The sequence below is a fragment of the Coenobita brevimanus genome, chromosome 47 (assembly GCF_032717465.1).
Source record: "Coenobita brevimanus isolate Jiangsu-jjx chromosome 47, ASM3271746v2, whole genome shotgun sequence".
Taxonomy (NCBI): Eukaryota; Metazoa; Arthropoda; class Malacostraca; order Decapoda; family Coenobitidae; genus Coenobita; species Coenobita brevimanus.
In genome coordinates this window covers 25,121,879-25,139,706 of record NC_137000.1, presented here as the reverse complement: position 1 = coordinate 25,139,706, position 17,828 = coordinate 25,121,879, and the positions used below count along the sequence as shown (strand labels likewise).

At 42.0% G+C, this 17,828-nt stretch overlaps 1 protein-coding gene across 1 annotated transcript in view; it reads left to right on the top strand.

Moving 5' to 3' along the window:
* Positions 1-243: 243 nt before the first annotated feature.
* Positions 244-17,828, top strand: part of LOC145398951 (uncharacterized) — a 304,550-nt gene continuing 286,965 nt past the window's right edge. The window contains 1 exon segment of the mRNA XM_080271685.1: positions 244-285. The gene's annotated coding sequence lies outside the window, so the exon portion shown is untranslated.

The following is a 17,828-nucleotide window of genomic DNA, read 5'->3' as shown; positions in this document are numbered from 1 at the left end:
TGCGGGATTGAGGCGTCTGGCAATAGATAGATAGACAGTAGTAGTAGTAGCGGTAGTATAAGTAGTAGCGTCATCATCGTAGTAGTAGTATAGTAGTAGTAGTAGGAGCAGTAGTAGTAGTGGTAGTGGTGGTGATGATGGTGGTGTTGTCCGTCATCATCATCATCATAATTATCATTCATTACTGTGTGTGTATGTGCACAGGGAAGGGGCGGCGAGGCAACGAGGTGACTACCCTGGACCACCACAACTCCCCTGTGCACACCATCTCAGACACCCCCTACGGTCAGTGCCTTGCCCGTTCACATTTTTACACCCGGCTTCGTAACATCCCATCATTACAGATTTATTTGCATATATCACCTCATTATTCTTTTGTATGTCATTTATGTTATTGTAATATCGATAGGGTTTGCAGCATCAACTTATAAGAGGATGTTGAGGTGTAATGTGCAGGATGAATCGCCGAGGAGGAGGTGTTACGGATTCTGTTGTGTACTTTGCCCCCCTTAACTTGGCCGGTATTTTTGCCATTTTGTATTTCTTGTAAGCCGTTAGCAGAATAAGACAATGTTACGGCTTTACATTCTTTCCCTATGACTTTTTCGTGACCAGCATTGTATTCTAATACTAAAGTCTTCTTAAAAATCAGCACTGAAGATGGAGATATGGCAATTTTATTACAAGTTAAAGTGAGCAGAGTATAACTTAAAAAAACACACACACACACACAAGAGGATCAGTTATAATTTGGTAGCATGTTTTTTTTTAAGTCCTAGGACAGTATTAATATATACAAAACAGGAGTTACCAGTTAACCGGGTGGAAGTTTTGGTTGTAGAGATGGTATGTTATATAATTCAGATCGAAAGATAGACGAACGAAGGGATCAAAATAGGGAACCCAATTCTGTCCCTGTGTGTCGTTTTTTGTGTATATTTTTATGTATATATGTATGTGACTTAATTTTCTTTGAAGCAGGCCTCTAGTTTTTAAGTATTAGACGTACCCGCACAGAGTTTGCTGTCAAGTGAATCACCAAAATGTGCTTGTTGCGTGATTACAGGATTTACCCAACAACATTCCCTAAGGTCAGCGTTTATGTATAGCCTCGATCAAACAATAATATTCCCTCGTCATTCCCCAAAATATATAACCACAGTTAAACAATAATATTTCCTCATCATTCCTTAAGGTCAGCGTTTATATATAGCCTCGCTAAACAGTAATAATCCCTCACTGTTCCCTAAAGTCAGTGCTTATATGTTGCCCCATTGAAACAGCAATATTCTCCCTCCATTCCTAAGGTTAGGGTTTATATATAGCCTTGCTGAATCTTAGCGTTTGCAAATTGAGACAGACTGTTGAGAGCACGAGGTTACAGACACTTGGGACAAATGATGTTCTATTGGCAAGCACAACAGGGTAGAGTGAGTGAGTGATATGACGGGGTGGCGACTTTCGGTCGTGCCGAAGTCCTGCATGCCTCCAGGAGTCGTATTTACGAAGGATAACCAGTTTTTGCTATTAACAAGTTTTACGTAACCGTCCAGTATTATCACAGATCTTTTTGTTTCAGTTTGTGTGTACTTTGGTATATACTTTTTAACTATCAGGTACGTTAATGAGATCTAATTTTTAAGTATCTGGTACCTGTATGTGTGAAGCCAAATGTATATGCAGGCAATTTTATACACAACTGACACTTTGGAGAGTTAAGTAGTTAGATCTGAGGAAGTCAATGTCGTATTCTGGTGGGCCAAAAGGATTTCTACCATCTTATCGCTCTGTTTTGAATTCCGCGCGTTATTATCTTTTATGTTACCTAATTCTTGGCAATACCGGCAGAGATTGCAAAAATAACAGAGAAGAGATTATTAACTTTCCTAAACAGAACGAAAGGGGTAATGAAGGAGTGGTAAAAGGCTTTCTAGGCTGAGAATGCGGCCCAATTGATGCAGCTTGTGGGGATAAATCACAATGGGTCTTACCTATGGCAGGGACTTCTTTTGAGGGATGGCGGACATCTCTCTCTCTCTCTCTCTCTCTCTCTCTCTCTCCATACTTTATTCTTTTACATCACTTTATCTGGTAGGGGATATACACGTCCTTGTGAGTTTTCCTTGTGGTCATTTAAGAATCCAGGTTTCTTGATAAGCAACGTGTATACTTCCCATGTTTAACCTCTTCAGTCCGAGGAAGTCACCTTTAATGTAGTCTTCCTTTCGCCACACAGTTTATGCAGCTAGGGCAGATTCTCGTAACAGATGGGGTAGAGATAGCTTTTATTTATCCTTGTACTGCCATGGGGCGTTCCTCAGGTAAATATAATGGTCTTGAGGTAGAAAGAATAAACCAGTAAAGACGTCACTGGATTTAAGGGGTTACACATAATTAAAAAAAGAAAGGACAAAGGAAAAAAATTGAAACAAAGAAGAGTGCACTTCAGTCAAGGTTTCACAAGGATAATACTGCATATATTAATGCACTTGCCTAGATTCCTTGTTCCAAGACATTTATGCAGTGGATAAGTACACTCGGAACGATAAAGAAAAAAAAAGTGGAAGGGGAATTTAAAGGAACCTGATACAAGACAAAAAGTAATGGAAGGGGAATAGTTGATAGGAAACTCTGACGCAGTTAAATAAAGCAGGAAATAAAGAACGAAAACTCTGGCGCAAGACAAACATAATAAGAGAAGAATTGAAAGAAAACTGACGCAGCATAAAGAGGGGGAGGGGTTAGTAGCAGAAGAAGATGAGGAACTAAAAGAAAACTATGGCCTAATAAAAGAAAAATGTGATGGAAGAAGAGAAGAATTGAAAATAAGGCAATAGCCAGCTTCTCCTCTGTCAAGTCTATGCAGCAATAAATCCAAATGCACTTCAACCAGCATCAATAAACCGCAGTGTTGCCGCCGACGCACTCAGAGTAATGGCTAAAATACAGCAATCCCCCGTGATCAGCCTCCCTTTCTGACGCTCTCTTTTGCCGTTGAATCGGCAGTAAGTTGCAGGGAAATTGCCTCTTGAAGTTCCATTGTTGGCGCCAGAGATGAATTGGCACTTTCCTCCATATTACAGCACCAGTCATGTGGGCCGTGTAATTTCTTTTTCACATTCGTAACAACACGAACTGCCTGTTTGATACCATAGACACTGCCAACAAGGAGAGACTGGTAGTAAGTGAAGGCTCGGAGGGGAGTGGGGGTAAGGGGACAGATAGCTTATAAACTCTGCAAAAGGTGGCAACAAGGCTTACTGAGGGATAGTTAGCTTATGGACACTGCGTAAGGTGGCAGCAGGGTGAGACGGGTACTGCAGTAGGTGAAAGCTTAGAGAAGAGAAGGAGGAGGACAGACAGCATAGATATGACACTGTAAAAGGTGAAAACATGGCGGGACGGATAATGCTGCTGATGAAGGCTAGTGAGGCGGGGGAGGGCAAATAACTATGAGAAAACACGGTCAGTGTGAGACGAGTATTACTATTGTTGAAGGCATGGGGGAACAGATAGCTAGGAGATAACACTGCAGAAGGTAGCAAAGGGAGAGACAAGTACTGTTGTAGGCGAGAGTTTAGAAGGGGACAGACAGGTAGGTAAAGGCATAGAAGGGGACAGAGAACCAAGAGATGCCACTGCAAAAGACTATGCAAGGGCGAGACGAGTACTTCTGTAAGGCTGTACATGTCACGTTCAAGACAAATAATTTACTAATATCATCTCCTTTTTGTCGTACATTACGCATGTCAGCCTGGGACTGTTCTTAATTAATCGCTTCAGCCAAAGAATGTACTGAAATGATTACGTTTCTTCCCACGTTTTGCAATTCTGCTAAAGAATGTATTATGTTAATTATTCTGCTACGGTCGCGCTCCAACCAAAGAATGTAGCCTATTGAATTTATCACTTTCTGTCCTGCTTTGTCGCATTCCAGCCAGTGAATGGAAGAAAATAGCGTAACATAACCTGACGACAACTTCAGTCCAATGACTTTTTTCAATACCCTACCACCTGACGATTTAGTCAAGCCTAAGAGGGACCTCTATAGCGAATGGATTAGTGAAGACTGTTTCTAAACTCTTCAGTTCGAAAAATTTATGCTAACTCAGTCATAAACATTTGATGGTTGCAACAAGAATGATAAAAGACTAATATCTGCATCTCGCTGCCAGGCGCCATATGTTATAGGAAGCAGGAATTAGCCTTATCCTCGCTACTTCTTACCACCTCCCTCCGTACTTGAACGACCTTGTAAAGTATCATTTTTCGTCTTCAGTGGCTCCCCTCAAGGCACCTTACGTCTAAGCATGGAATGGAGTAGACATGGCAAGGGATTTTTTGCACCCTGTGTATGTTGCTGGAGTTTCTTGGTGTAAACACATGCGTTTCTAAGAATCTGCATATGTCTGAAGTTTATGGATGGACAGGTGCCTACTTGCTATTTTGTGTGATGTGTTTCATCATAAATCCTCCATTTCTTTATATATATAAACCTCATCTCTATTGGATAATTTAGAAATTCTAATATATATATTTTTTTAGTGTTGAATGCATCTCCGCAGTAACCCCTTCGCTGGGTACAGTACACCTGATATGTATTATGGATAATACCAGGCTATTATATTTACCTGTGGGACACCTCTTTTGCTCATACAGCCTATCTACGTTATGACATGTGTGAATATGGTTACAAATAAGTACAAAACTCCATACGTTAATAATTTTAAGTCCAAGTACGTAGCAAGGATTTTATGGTGTAGTAAACACAGCCAGGGTCCCCATACAGTATTTTATGAGAGTTGAACAATAGGGCGCTAATGTTGAGTGTCACAACAACGCCCTTACCATCGCCTTCTCTCATTCTACAGTTGAGGATGAAAGTTTAATTAATAATTGACCTTTTCTGCTTCACATTATAATCTCTTGCTAATATTCCTGGAGTGAGAGGGACTTGGTATGTTTTTCTTTAATATTATACGTCAGGAAGGAAAGTGACGGACATACTCGTAATGTAGTTGTGAAGCACATGCATTGGGATACTAGACAGGCCTTTGTCTCTTATTGCACACTTCATGTGGTACAGAGTCACTTTACCTTCCGTCCATCCAATGTTCCCCGTTTCCCATCCAACCACCCTTCCACTCCCGACTTTTCACTCTCCCATTCTTCCATCCATCCTCTTAAACATTTTTTCTTCTTTCATTTCTTTGTCGTGTCCCGTCTTCCTTCCATCATTCCTCTCTTTTCGTCTTCCCATCTCTATCCTCTTCCTCCCATCCTTCTCTTGTTCCCCCCATTCCTCTCCTCTTCCTCCTGTCCCTGTCTTTTTCTCCCCATTCCTCTCTTCCCTCCCCTTAATCCTTTCATCTCTTCTTTCCACCCTTCATTCCTAGTCTTTTCCTCTCTCTCTCTCTCTCTCTCTCTCTCTCTCTCTCTCTCTCTCTCTCACACACACACACACACACACACACACACACACACACACACACACACACACACACACACACACACACACACACACACACACACACACACACACACCACCTCTTATATGGGCAGCACGTTATCTTTAGTCTTGCCAAACATCGCTAAGGGTAGAGGTTGCCTTCAGGTACCCCGTCACTGTTTGGCCGAATAAGACAGAACCCACTTTATTGACCCATTAAACTTTGTCCCTGTGTGTGTGTGTGTGTGTGTGTGTGTGTGTGTGTGTGTGTGTGTGTGTGTGTGTGTGTGGTGAGATTAGTGGTGGTAAAGTGTGTGGCGATTGTGTTACTGTCCGTGGTGAGAATATGGTGAGGGTGGTAATTGTAAAAGTTGTGGTGTGGTAGTGATGTTAATAGTGGTGCTGGTGGAGAGAGTGTAGTAAGAGCTGGTGGTGGTAGTGAGAGTGGTGGTGAGGGATGCAGAGCAGAATGTGTGATGAGAGAAGTGATGGAGCGTGTGAGACGTTAATGGTTATGAGAATCTGCTGGGTTGAAATTGAAAGTAAGTTAGGTGGTGTGACAGGAGTACGGTTATGGAGTGAACGGAGTGTTTGGGTGGAATACTAATAAAGGAAGTGGAATGTAAAGGTAAGGACGCGGGGGGTTTGGCTGTATGAGTGGTGAATATGGGGGCAAAATTATTCTCTCTCTCTCTCTCTCTCTCTCACACACACACACACACACACACACACACACACACACACACACACACACACACACACACACACACACACTCGCGCAAGTAAAGTAGAGGGATAGAGGTGTCCACGTGTTTATTTTTTTTTGGTTATTTATTTATTTATTATTTTTGCTATTTTTTTTTTCTTGGTCGGGTAATATACTGTACTGTAAGTCGGTGCATATCCTCAGTTCACTCTTAGCACTCTCAGGTCCCGTGACTCATTCTCTGCTGAGCAAAACCGTCTAGCTTCAATAGGAATAGAATTTGAGAGAAGACGCGAAAAATAACGTTTTATGGTACCTATATATCCTTTCACTACGATATTGTCTTTTACATTTTATTCTTGCCACCTACTGACGAAATGAGTTACCTGAGGAGAGACTTTTCGGACTGGAGAGGTCAGAGAGAGCCTTCATTAACCCGTTCACTACTGTTTTTTTTAATGCAAGGAAGCGGGAGCCAATGGCCAGAAGCCCGCCCTGTAAGACACCACTGCCGATTACTGCACAAATAAGTCGTAAACCCCTCTGACAAAGGCTTTGTGTGTGGGTGTGGTTGTGGGTGTGGGTGTGTGCCTCTGAGAGATAGGTTTAGTTTGGGACTGTGCAGGAGCGAGGGAAGGCTGCATCCTACCTCGCCAATTTGAAAGTCTCCGAAACTGAATATAATTGTCAGGAGTTTGCCCGAAAATGATTGGAAAAAAGGTATCATCTGGATGAGGTGGTTAACTTTCAGTAAAAATGTCGTGCTGCAGAAAAGTTGGCAAATATGACGGAAGTGCGAGGCCTGTTAATGACTTGTGAGAGATAACACAAACAGGCGACAAAGCCACTCACTAAGCACACGCATGTATTTTACCTTTTGATTTCGCTGACTCTTTCTTGCCATTTCCATGTGATTTTCATTTACTTAAGGGGAGGCCTTTCGTGATAAAGGAGTTAATGAGGTTTAATTATAGCTCTGAGTAAAAAAGTCATGCTGCCAGCTGAATAATATCATCTAAAGGTAGCTGTTGTAAATAATGTAAAGATACAAGTCATCCAGTAAGATGTGTTAAGTATAGGAAAGACTGGTAGGGGCGGCAAGGTAGTAACAGTGGCTGTCATAGCTGAGGGGCCGGGAGTGCCAGCTAGCAGTTGCACCTAAATACAGACCTGGGTGGCGGGACTTTGTTTGTTTGCCTGCGCCACTTCAACTCTCATCTTCGGCTGCACTTGTTTAGGGTACGTATGCACCTGGTCTTAGGAGGATTTCTAACATCTCTCACGTTGCGATATTTACTGCATATTAAGCTTTGTCTCACATAATGTTGTTTGTATCCCTTTCTTATCAATTCAGTGTAGGTTGCGCAAATGTTTTTAAAGTACGGCATTTATTCAGGAAGATAATTTTCTTTAGTTGACAGAAATCCAAGCAGTTAACGATTCCAAGTACTGTAGTAACAATAACTTTCTGTGGTGCCGATACAGCTAAGATTATTATTTAACATAGCTCCAGACGATTTTGTTCATTTGAGAGAAAGCCTAGTAATGAAAGGGTTAATTAAGATTGGGAACTACAATATTTCCTGGATCGTTCTATATTTACTACGGAGAAATGGAACCTTTCCAGTAAGGATGAGTAAGACAATAAAATACTGTATATACCGTGCATTATCAAAATATGATTTCGCAATATGTACTGTACATTTTTACTGCATGAAAGTCTGTTGAACGTAATTAAATTCTTTTTCTTCCTTGGTTAAATTCTCTCGCTTTCCTTATTACTATTGTTCTCTTTATTTCAACGAGGCATTTTCTCACAGTAAAACCCCGGTGACATTAAAACCCGCATGATTCAGCAGCTTAGGAGTGACTAGCGGGAACTGTGCATGAATGAGTACTTGTGTCAGCGGACGCAGAGGAATGGATAACACTAGTGTGGTGAGAGATGCATCCGGGATGAGGTATTGTGTCGAGTTGCTTATTACTGCTGTTGCTTGTGTGTGTGTGTGTGTGTGTGTGTGTGTGTGTGTGTGTGTGTGTGTGTGTGTGTGTGTGTGCTCGTGCTGGCGTGTGTGCATGCGTGTGTGACAAAGGGACGGGGATCAGACTGACCACGTCCGGTGGCTGTAAAAGCAGCATCCTGTAGGCGGTGAGAAGTACACTAATTATTACCGCCCTCCTCCATCACTGTCTGGGCCAAGAGGGAAGTGTCTGATTAACGTTGGCGTGATGGTGGTGAGCAGTGTAAGCAAAAATTAAAATGTAAGATTAATGAGGGTAGATAGGGGCGTCTGCATGGGGTAAAGAATATCATTATTTACCGAGGTCAGATGTGCACCTTCGTTCCCATATACACATCCGCCATCTGCGTGGTTTCATCAGCGGGACTTCTGATGTGGCTGGTAGGCTATTTATATTTCTCTAATATGGCCAGCCTGTGAAAAACAACGAGAACTGTAGCAATTATCATCGTCTGGCGCTGATGTGACGCTGTGCATTTCATGCATTACGAATTAAACCTAATGTCAGTAAGGTTATATATTTTATTTTTGGACTCTGTCATTATGTTGTAAATTTTGAGAAATTTTATTTGTGCATTGACTAAAAAAAAAAAAAAAAAAAACATTCTCAAATAACTTGTAAGTGAAGGAACAGTGGTTGAGCAAAATAATATGAACATTGTACAGTACGTAAGGGAAAATTGGTGAAGTGCTAAAAATGTCTCCTTTATCGTATTTAGCGGCAGGTCCTTCAGAAAAAAAAAAAATCTTAGAACAGTAACTTAACAAAACTAAGTGCAATAATTGATAAGAAAGATTCGATTGGTATTTTCTGCACCGGGTAAAATTCATAATGTTGATATTTTGCGAACATAGGAAAAAAGATATTGGCCGCGTAACCTGCAGAGAAAGTGTGGTTTGGGGTGAATGATGAATGGCCCATCCCGTAGGTTTCATCTCTCTCTTGGTATTTGTAGGTTAACGAGATAATATAACATTTTTCATTCACATAACTGCGGCGTCGAAAGCAAGTATATTTGCTTTTGCTTAGAAGAAGACGTTTACAGGTACTAACTACCATATTGATTTGTGTGTGTGTGTGTGTGTGTGTGTGTGTGTGTGTGTGTGTGTGTGTGTGTGTGTGTTTTCGCCAGGAATAGCGACTCTCTCCCTTTCCTCCTTCCCCTCACTACAGGGTATGAATCACACCAGACACACCGGGTAAACATCGTAAATAAGCTCATCTCAGGATAACCTTTTGATCCCCTGCAGTATAGCCATATTTGCCGTCCACTGAACCTTCCCAGACGACACACACGGCCGAACTAGCGTCTTAATTGCCTGTCCTAGGGCACCAGTCTTGGTGGCTTAGGAGGCTTCCTGACGTCTTCCTTACCAGTTTATTTCTGCATGTGGCTCGTAAATGTTCTGGTGGGTTGAACAGGCTCCCTGGCACATCTTCCTTACCGGTTTATTTCTGCAAGTGGGTGATTACTATTCTGGAGGCTTCCTGGCACATCCTCCTCAGTGTTTCTTTTTCCCTTTTACACGTCAGTATTTTCTTGTATGATAATGATATCTTGTTGACATCGATGTACTGTTGCATAAGTACATTTAAGTACAATTTCTCAAAATGTGTCACATGCAGAAATTAACCCCTACATTACTGTGACGGCTCGTTATTCATTATTGTTTCACAATCAGCCATTTTATTCATCGTAGGTAAACCTCTCAAAGTGATTTTTTTGTACTTCACGACGAGAAATCTCCCTGAAGATGGGTAAGACGGTCCGATGGTTGCAACAGTGCTATGAAAAGCCGATCCTACTGATAAGAGTAACAGGTAAAGTTAGGAGACTCGAGAGAACTTCCTAAGCTCACGAGAATGCTAGTAGAGCTGGCTGTTAGGGAAGGTGTTAGTGTAAGCTGTGTCTAACCCCTCCAGTCGTAGAATCTGCCGCAACATGTATACAGTGGTCCGGAGGTGTCGAGAATAAAAATGGTATCCTTGACCTGCGAGGAATAATATCGACCCAGCGTGGCCAAAGCAGATATTTACCGGCAAGATCAGAGGTACCACACTCCCGCCGTAACTCACCACAATATATCCACAAGTGTCCTCCATGTAAGTAGTTAAAGGAAACGACTCTATTATTATTTTTTTTAATTATTATTGTTCTTTTGCGATTTGTCAAGCTTTGGAAGGTCACGTGGTAAGGAAGGTCTTTTTTTTTTTTTTTTTTTCCATTCATTTAGTTTGTAAAATCTTCCCCACGTAACTGAAGAAAATCGTCTTCAGATATCAAGAATAAAAATGGCGTCATCGGTTTAAAGAGGTTAACGAAGTGTATGTCAAACCCCACATTTAAAAAATCGACCCTAAATTGAACAGAATCGTCAGGGGATATGAATAAATAAAATGTTGCGTCCTCTGAGTGAAAGGGTTAGGAGCAGCGAGCGTCATTTGTTATTATAATCAGTTGGGTAATTTGCTGCCTCCAACCCGTAAAGGCCCGTCCCTCCTCTTCTCTTCCCTGCCTTGCCCTTATTAACCCTGCCCTTCCCTGCCCTGCCTTTCCCTTCCCTGCCCTGCCTTTCCCTTCCCTGTCCTGCCTTTCCCTTCCCTTCCCTGCCCTGCTTTTGGTGGTGCCTGCGGCAGAGGTTGGCCCGGGACTGACCTCCACTGCCAAAAGCGAGTGCTGATAATGAGGATGATTTGCATAGTCGTAAAAGTAAAGCGACTATTTACATTTAGGTGACGGGCTAAACAGGGGGTAAATGTTTCACTAATGCCCCTGCGGTGAACAGGGTGCTTTTATGTGTTTATTTATATTGCCTTTCAATGAGTAGTACCGCAGTAGTATTTATAGAAGATTCAAATAATTTTAAGGGATATATATCTTACGATAACGATTAACTGTTATCACAGATCATTTGTGTTTTCGTCATAAGTTGCTTAAATATTCACTCAGATTTGATTATGAAAGGTTTGATGGCAGTAATAGTGAAGATAAATGTATATAACAACAGTAATATATATATATATATATATATATATATATATATATATATATATATATATATATATATATATATATATATATCTATCTATCTATACTGTATATCTATCTATCTATCTATCTGTCGAGGAGGGATTAATAAATATGGCCCATAGAGCTATGAGCCTTTCCTGCCATGGAATATTCCGGCCCAAAGTTTGGGTCTGACTGCTTGAATTGCTGGACGCAGTGGCTCAGGCATAGCGTGTTAGTCGCCTGGTCTGCGTGTACTCTGGCTCTGATATTCGAAAGTCAAGCTGTGGCATACGTTTCAAGTGGGTATTTGTAGTATGTCCCTTTATATACCTGCATTTGTTCACACCCTCTCGGTTCACAACGACTGAATATACAGACTATGGCAAGCACCAACATAGAAATGACAGCATTTCAAGTCTCATGCAACACTGTGAGTATAGACACTCCTTGTCATTTCGTACTTTTCCATCATGGGGAAGCGTTGTTTCTGACAATCACTCTCCCCCCGAGGAAAGAAGATCTGAGCTTACAGTGAACCCCATTTGAACTTTTCCTTATGCAGCAAAGTTACCTCGAATACAAAGAACGCTAAATGAATTAAACAAATTCATGCAGATGAGACAGATTATGAGTTAGTGGGTAACTCTAAAATGCGTGAAATAATAGACTCCATACCAGCTTTGTGCCACTCCGCTGTATCGCAGTGCCTCACAAACATCACTTTTTCGTAAATATGAGTTTTGAAGGACGATGACATTTTTTATTTCGTTCCCTCCACATGATAGTATCGAGATTTGGATAAGTTTTCAGTCTGGAAAAACAGAAATAGCCTTCATTAACTCCTTTACTGCTTGGGGTAATTAACATAGCAAGCGTAAGAAGAAGAATCGCCATGGTATGCTGTGAGGTAGGCTGTATAAATTGTAGAAACACACACACACACACACACACACACACACACACACACACACACACACACACACACACACACACACACACACACACACACACACACACACACAGACGGGCATATGCTGCTGATTTTTTTCTTTGAGAGTGAGGTTAACGTGTTCACTGCAATACGTCATGTTTTGTTCACCCAGCTAACGGCATGCAATTTTATTCATACTGGAGTTTTTCATGGAGGATGCTGAGAGTGTTAACCATTATTATTGGTATTTTCAGACGATTTTATCAGGTTTAGGAAAGACTTCAAACTAGAGGGGTTTACCACAGCCTTCAGTAATTCCTTTATTGAGAGTTTTTTCTTAGGCTGAGTAAAATCGTCTGGAGGTGGCAAAAACAAAAATAAGACGCGATCATACTGAAGGTGTTGATGTTAATGAAATAAAAAGGCAGGTGAAGTAAGAATTAATGACAGTTAGAATGCAGTGAAGGGATGTAGCCTTTGACTACAGCATACGAACTTTAGTTTATTCCCGCTTGCGTCATGAGATTTCAGCTCAATAAAATCCACTGTAACAAAAGGAGAAGATAACGAAAACGAAGTAAAAGAAGATATCTCCACATTAGTCCTGTGACTTTATTTATTATTCGTACTACTTCCAGACGATTTTATTCAGCTCAAGAGAGACTTTCCGACTAGGAGGGGTTAGATTTAACCTTTATTAACCCCTTCACTAATAGAGGCTCCTCCTGGCTTGATTGGTAGTCTGGTGATGGACAGTAAAGTGAAAAAACGTCACTGGATTGAAGGGGTTAAAGACGAAACATTGTGACCAAGAATTAAAAACTTATTAATTTCTTCCATCTACCAGCGGATGATATTATATAGCCATGATTAACATGCGCGAGTCAGATAGTTGATGCAGTCTTCTTTCCCTACTATACAAGTGAAAGAAATACCCCCATATTTGGAAAAGTTCTTTATTGGGGAGATGCAGCCATGAGCAGAAGTTCGACGACGCTCCTTTGCTGTCTGAGGAATTGGTAGGTGTTGCATGAATTACCGTTTATGATGACACAGTGAAGTATACAACAAAACGCATGAGACGGAGAGATAGTCTCAGTAACTTGGGGAGAAACAAGAAGTATGGAAGGCAGGCAGTACGCGATTCTAGCAAGGGATTGTCGGCGACCTTTTGCTCATAACTGTACAGCAGTTTCGGGACAACTTGTGCGCGATTGTGATGCTTCCAGGATAATGACGTTGCCAAGAATAGCTCTTGGTCTTTGTGCACCTTGTTAACAATATTTCAACACAGAGGTCGGGTACTAAACTTCCTATCTGTGTTTCCAGTGGTGCAATATATTTTTCTGTGGTGTTGGCCGTGTCACACCCACCGCCTTACTCGGCACGGTGGTGTTGCACGCTGTCTGATGGAGTGATACCACAAGGATAAATTGGCTTCTTGCTGAAACAGAGCTATCCCCCAAGACTTTCGCAGGTAAAGACATACAGTACTTGGGTGATGTATTCACTGCTGACAGTGAACGACTTTGTCGTGATTAGTGAAGTCCAGGCAGTCAGAGAATTTAAAGCTGTCATGATTAACTTTATTTTAAGAGACACAGTTATGTTTGTTCAGGTTAATACTAGGCGATTTTGTTCAACTGAAAGAAGTCTCAGCTGAGAGAAATCCTAACAGTCAAGAGTTAACTGTTTAATGACGAAACATGAAATCGTAGTGTTTCATAATTATGCTGCGGTATCTGTACTGAGCCAGACTTTTGTTTTCGTTTGCTTGGTACATTCATAACGTAGACAGAGACTGGACAACCGTTGTACATTATGGCAGGTGGACAAAAGTTACAGGAGCAGGCATCGCACCTCCAGCCGCCCCTGCTGCGCCACGTGCCGTGCCTGGTGCAACCCCTACCAGTGGCAGAGTGTTGCCTCTCCCACCTGTCACCGGGCCCAGGGTGGCGGCAGGTCAGGGGAGGGCGGTGTCGGGGCAATAATGGCGGCGGCCTGAGTGAGGGGCGTCAGACGCTGCTGGGCTACCAGTGGCAGCGGACGTGTTGCTGTGTAGTGACCGCGGACACACACTTCCACTCACACGCGCACCCACACAGTCACACTCAGAGCTCAAACAGGCGTCTAGTACAGTTCCTTTTATTTATTTATTTATTTTTTCTAGTTACTAAGCACTTTAAAATGAATGGACTATAATGCGGTACACATCAACATGCAGTGCATCTTACTGGTCAGATCTGTTGCCCGAGTAAAAAAGCGGTAGTAATGGCAGCGTTCGTCAGGTGATCCAGAGGCGATTTTTTACCAGGCTCTTGTACAGCAGTAATTATTATAGCCAAGTTCGGGCGCCCAGCAAAAAGAAGAGAGGAAAAAAAGGATATAAAAAAATGCTGCTCGTGTGTGTTGAATTCAGCATAAACTCATCACCATAACTCGTGGGACTTGTAGGCGGACCTACGACAGAGGGCGTAGCGTCAGATTATCCTTCATTTACTACTTCCAACATGTGCATGACTTCCGGCCTGAGGAGTTGATGAAGGAATTTGAAAATTTCCCAGTGCGAGATGAGTTTGAAAGAACTTTAATGATTCAGGCAGTGTAAGTCTACCTGTGAACTTAGTCAGTGTACTGTGGCACGTTATATAAGTGCCCGTTTTAATATTGCCTGCTGCACAAATAAGGCGTGTTAAAATTACAGGGTAGTGGTGACCTGCTGTGCCATTTCGATGGGCAGGTGAGAGGCGTGGCGGGGAGGGAGGCGTGGGCTTAGGGCCAGGCTGTACGGGAGGGTGCCGGCTGGGTGACAGGGGGTGCTGGGGTGTAGGGACGTACATCCATGGTTTATTAGCCAGTAACACTTTGACTGTTGTAGTGAGATGGATCAGCCATGTTCACAGTATTCCCGCAAAGCAAAGTTCTCGTCATTCAGTTATCGCCTTACCTCATTTACGTCCTCTACACCCCTCCTAGACAAATTGCTGTCAGTGTATACTGTATGCCAGTGAAATGGCGGGGGACAGGGCGACGTGGAGGCGATTTGTTTGTGACCACCCCAAACGAGATTGAGGCGTCTGGCAATAGATAGATAGATAGATAGATAGTATACTGTATGCATAATTTCAGATAATATGAATTAATACCGACCCTTATGATAGTATGCTTGTGGTGTATGGATACTTTGTATTATTACCTGCAATGGGAAGCTTGAAAAGGAAATATGCAGCTTCAGAATGCGAAACATTAATGTAGTAAATTCTTCACGGAAAGAGCGCACAAACAAAGACACTCACATTAATGCCCACGTTCACGCTATGCAACAGTCTGTTTTATGTCTGCAGAAATATTCGTGGTAGGCAGGAAATGCTTGAGATGTGCCAGGCGCCCTTGAGAGCTTTCCCCCTCCTGCACAAACTAAAGCAACACGAGAGCTGGGGGGTTGCAGTTGTGGTGGGTATACTGTATATTCACAGAGACTGAGTTGACTGCCATCTCCTCCTTTCATCATTCCCATCCACTTTAGTCTTTTTCGACGGTAGTTTATCCCGGACTTTGCCTAATGCGTTTGTATAGTGTTTATCCCAAGAGTGTTTAACGTATTTTTACGATTTTCACTCCCTGTAAAATCAGACTGAGAGCCCATTTCCAGTCAGTTGTATTCTAGCTTATCCCAGCTTATGTTTGGCTCGAGAGTATATGTATGTAGTGTGCATATACAGTACGTATGCATATATGTATATTTGTATGTATGCATGTATCTTAAGAATTTCTCATATATTTTATGTTGCCCATACTCCAGCTGAATCAAAATCAACGTCCATTATCAATCAATCTGTATTCAGGAGAGAAACTCTGATCCTTCCACATTAGCCTGCCTTCCTCACCGGGTTTTGTGGTGTCAGGGGACAGAGGGGCGGGACGAGGCGGGAGTTACGACCACCTCAGGACCTAACTCGTCGCTCCCCTAATTTTCTGGGTTTGTAAGTTTCCCGTAGTGGCTTTTAGGGCGAGGATGTACGGCAGGTGTCAGCGTGAGGGCGACAAAACCCTCACTTAGTGTCACCCCAAACCTGTGATCACTCCCACTCACTGACACCTTAGAGTTATGTCTTTTTTTTTTTTTTTTTACCCACCGTCTTGCAAATGTGGTTACTAGAGCACAAAGGCAGACGATAATAGCCAGCTTCTGTCGGTGAAAATTAGCCGTTATCATCATCACATCCTTCAAGCCAAGTTCGTTTCCTCCCAAGGTGAGCATTAGCAAACACGTCATGCCTGTCAAACACCCCAAACATATTGCCATCTGTTAGTCCTCAGATTTATTTACTCGTGAAATATCAGATGTGAACGGGAAGTTATAAATCATGGTTCTGTGTCAAGCTCACCGTGTATCACGTACGTGCCTCCTAGAAACATAATTATGCACGTCCCCTCCCTCGAACTTATGCTAGTGAGAGGGAGATTGTGTGTGTGTGTGTGTGTGTGTGTGTGTGTGTGTGTGTGTGGAATATATATGTGTGTGTTCGCGCAGAAGTGTATTCGTAAACATATTCAAGTATAACCTTATCCCGGGCTCCTATAACTCACTCTCAGCTGAATAAAATCGTCTGCTGTTATCTGTAATAGAATACTCGAGCTGTTCCCACCACGAAAGGGATATCGGTGACAACAGTAACTCACCCAGGCCCCTATGACTCACTCACCCGAATAAAATAAAATACAAGAGGGTTAACGGTGACATTATTCACATTCTCCAGCTTCTGTGACCGACTGTTAGTGAAGTAAAATTGTCTTGAATATAACACCTGAGTTGCCCTGTTCATGAGAGGGCTGAGTTATTTATAAGACCGTTTGTTTATACACATATCCTCACTAATACAACTATCAACATTTTTCCTGTTATACCAGAGTGACTATCAGCCTGTTCAGTTAGAGGACGTCATTCATTTTTTATTCTTTCTGCCTTTGAACGGTCATATTCTCTAGGAGGACTTTTTTTTTTTAACTGAAGGGTGGGAAAGGAGGTCCGGATGATGATGATGATGTTAAATATAGCCATGATTAACCATTTCACCACTGGAGATTCTTCCAAAGCTGAATAAAATCGTCGAGTATTGGCAAGAACAAATGGAAAAAAAAAATCCTCTGAGTGACGTGGTGAAGTTGCAAAAACAGTTGCTTAAATTTGCACTTATCTTCACTGATACATTTATCAAACTCTTCATAACTAAACTACTAGAATGAATACTGCACTGAAAAATTGAACACAAATTGTACTTGACAATACTAACCTTGTATGGAGAATTTTTCAGCGTAAACAGAGGTTAACTTTCCAGCAGCGACAGAAATCTAAACAAGTTGATTCTTGATGGCGCCACATGATTATATTCAGTTTAAAAGTGGCCTCTCGTCGTCTGAGAGAGAAAAACAGTCTCCGCTAAGTCTGTGACAACGACGGAATTCTTAGTTCTCTTATGCTTGTGTCGGAATATTGAAGTGCCGTGAAGTGTTCAAGTTGAAGAAATATATCCAGCAAAATATTTCTTTATGTGGATATATTTCCCATGTGTTCTATTTGCCACCGCCAGACGATTTGACTCAGTGTAGGAGTGGCCTGTCGTAGTGTATGGGTTAAGGTTGTTTATGAATGCTTGCCCAGATGGCGTTTATCTTATCTGGGTAGTGGCGTGGAAGTGGATGAGGG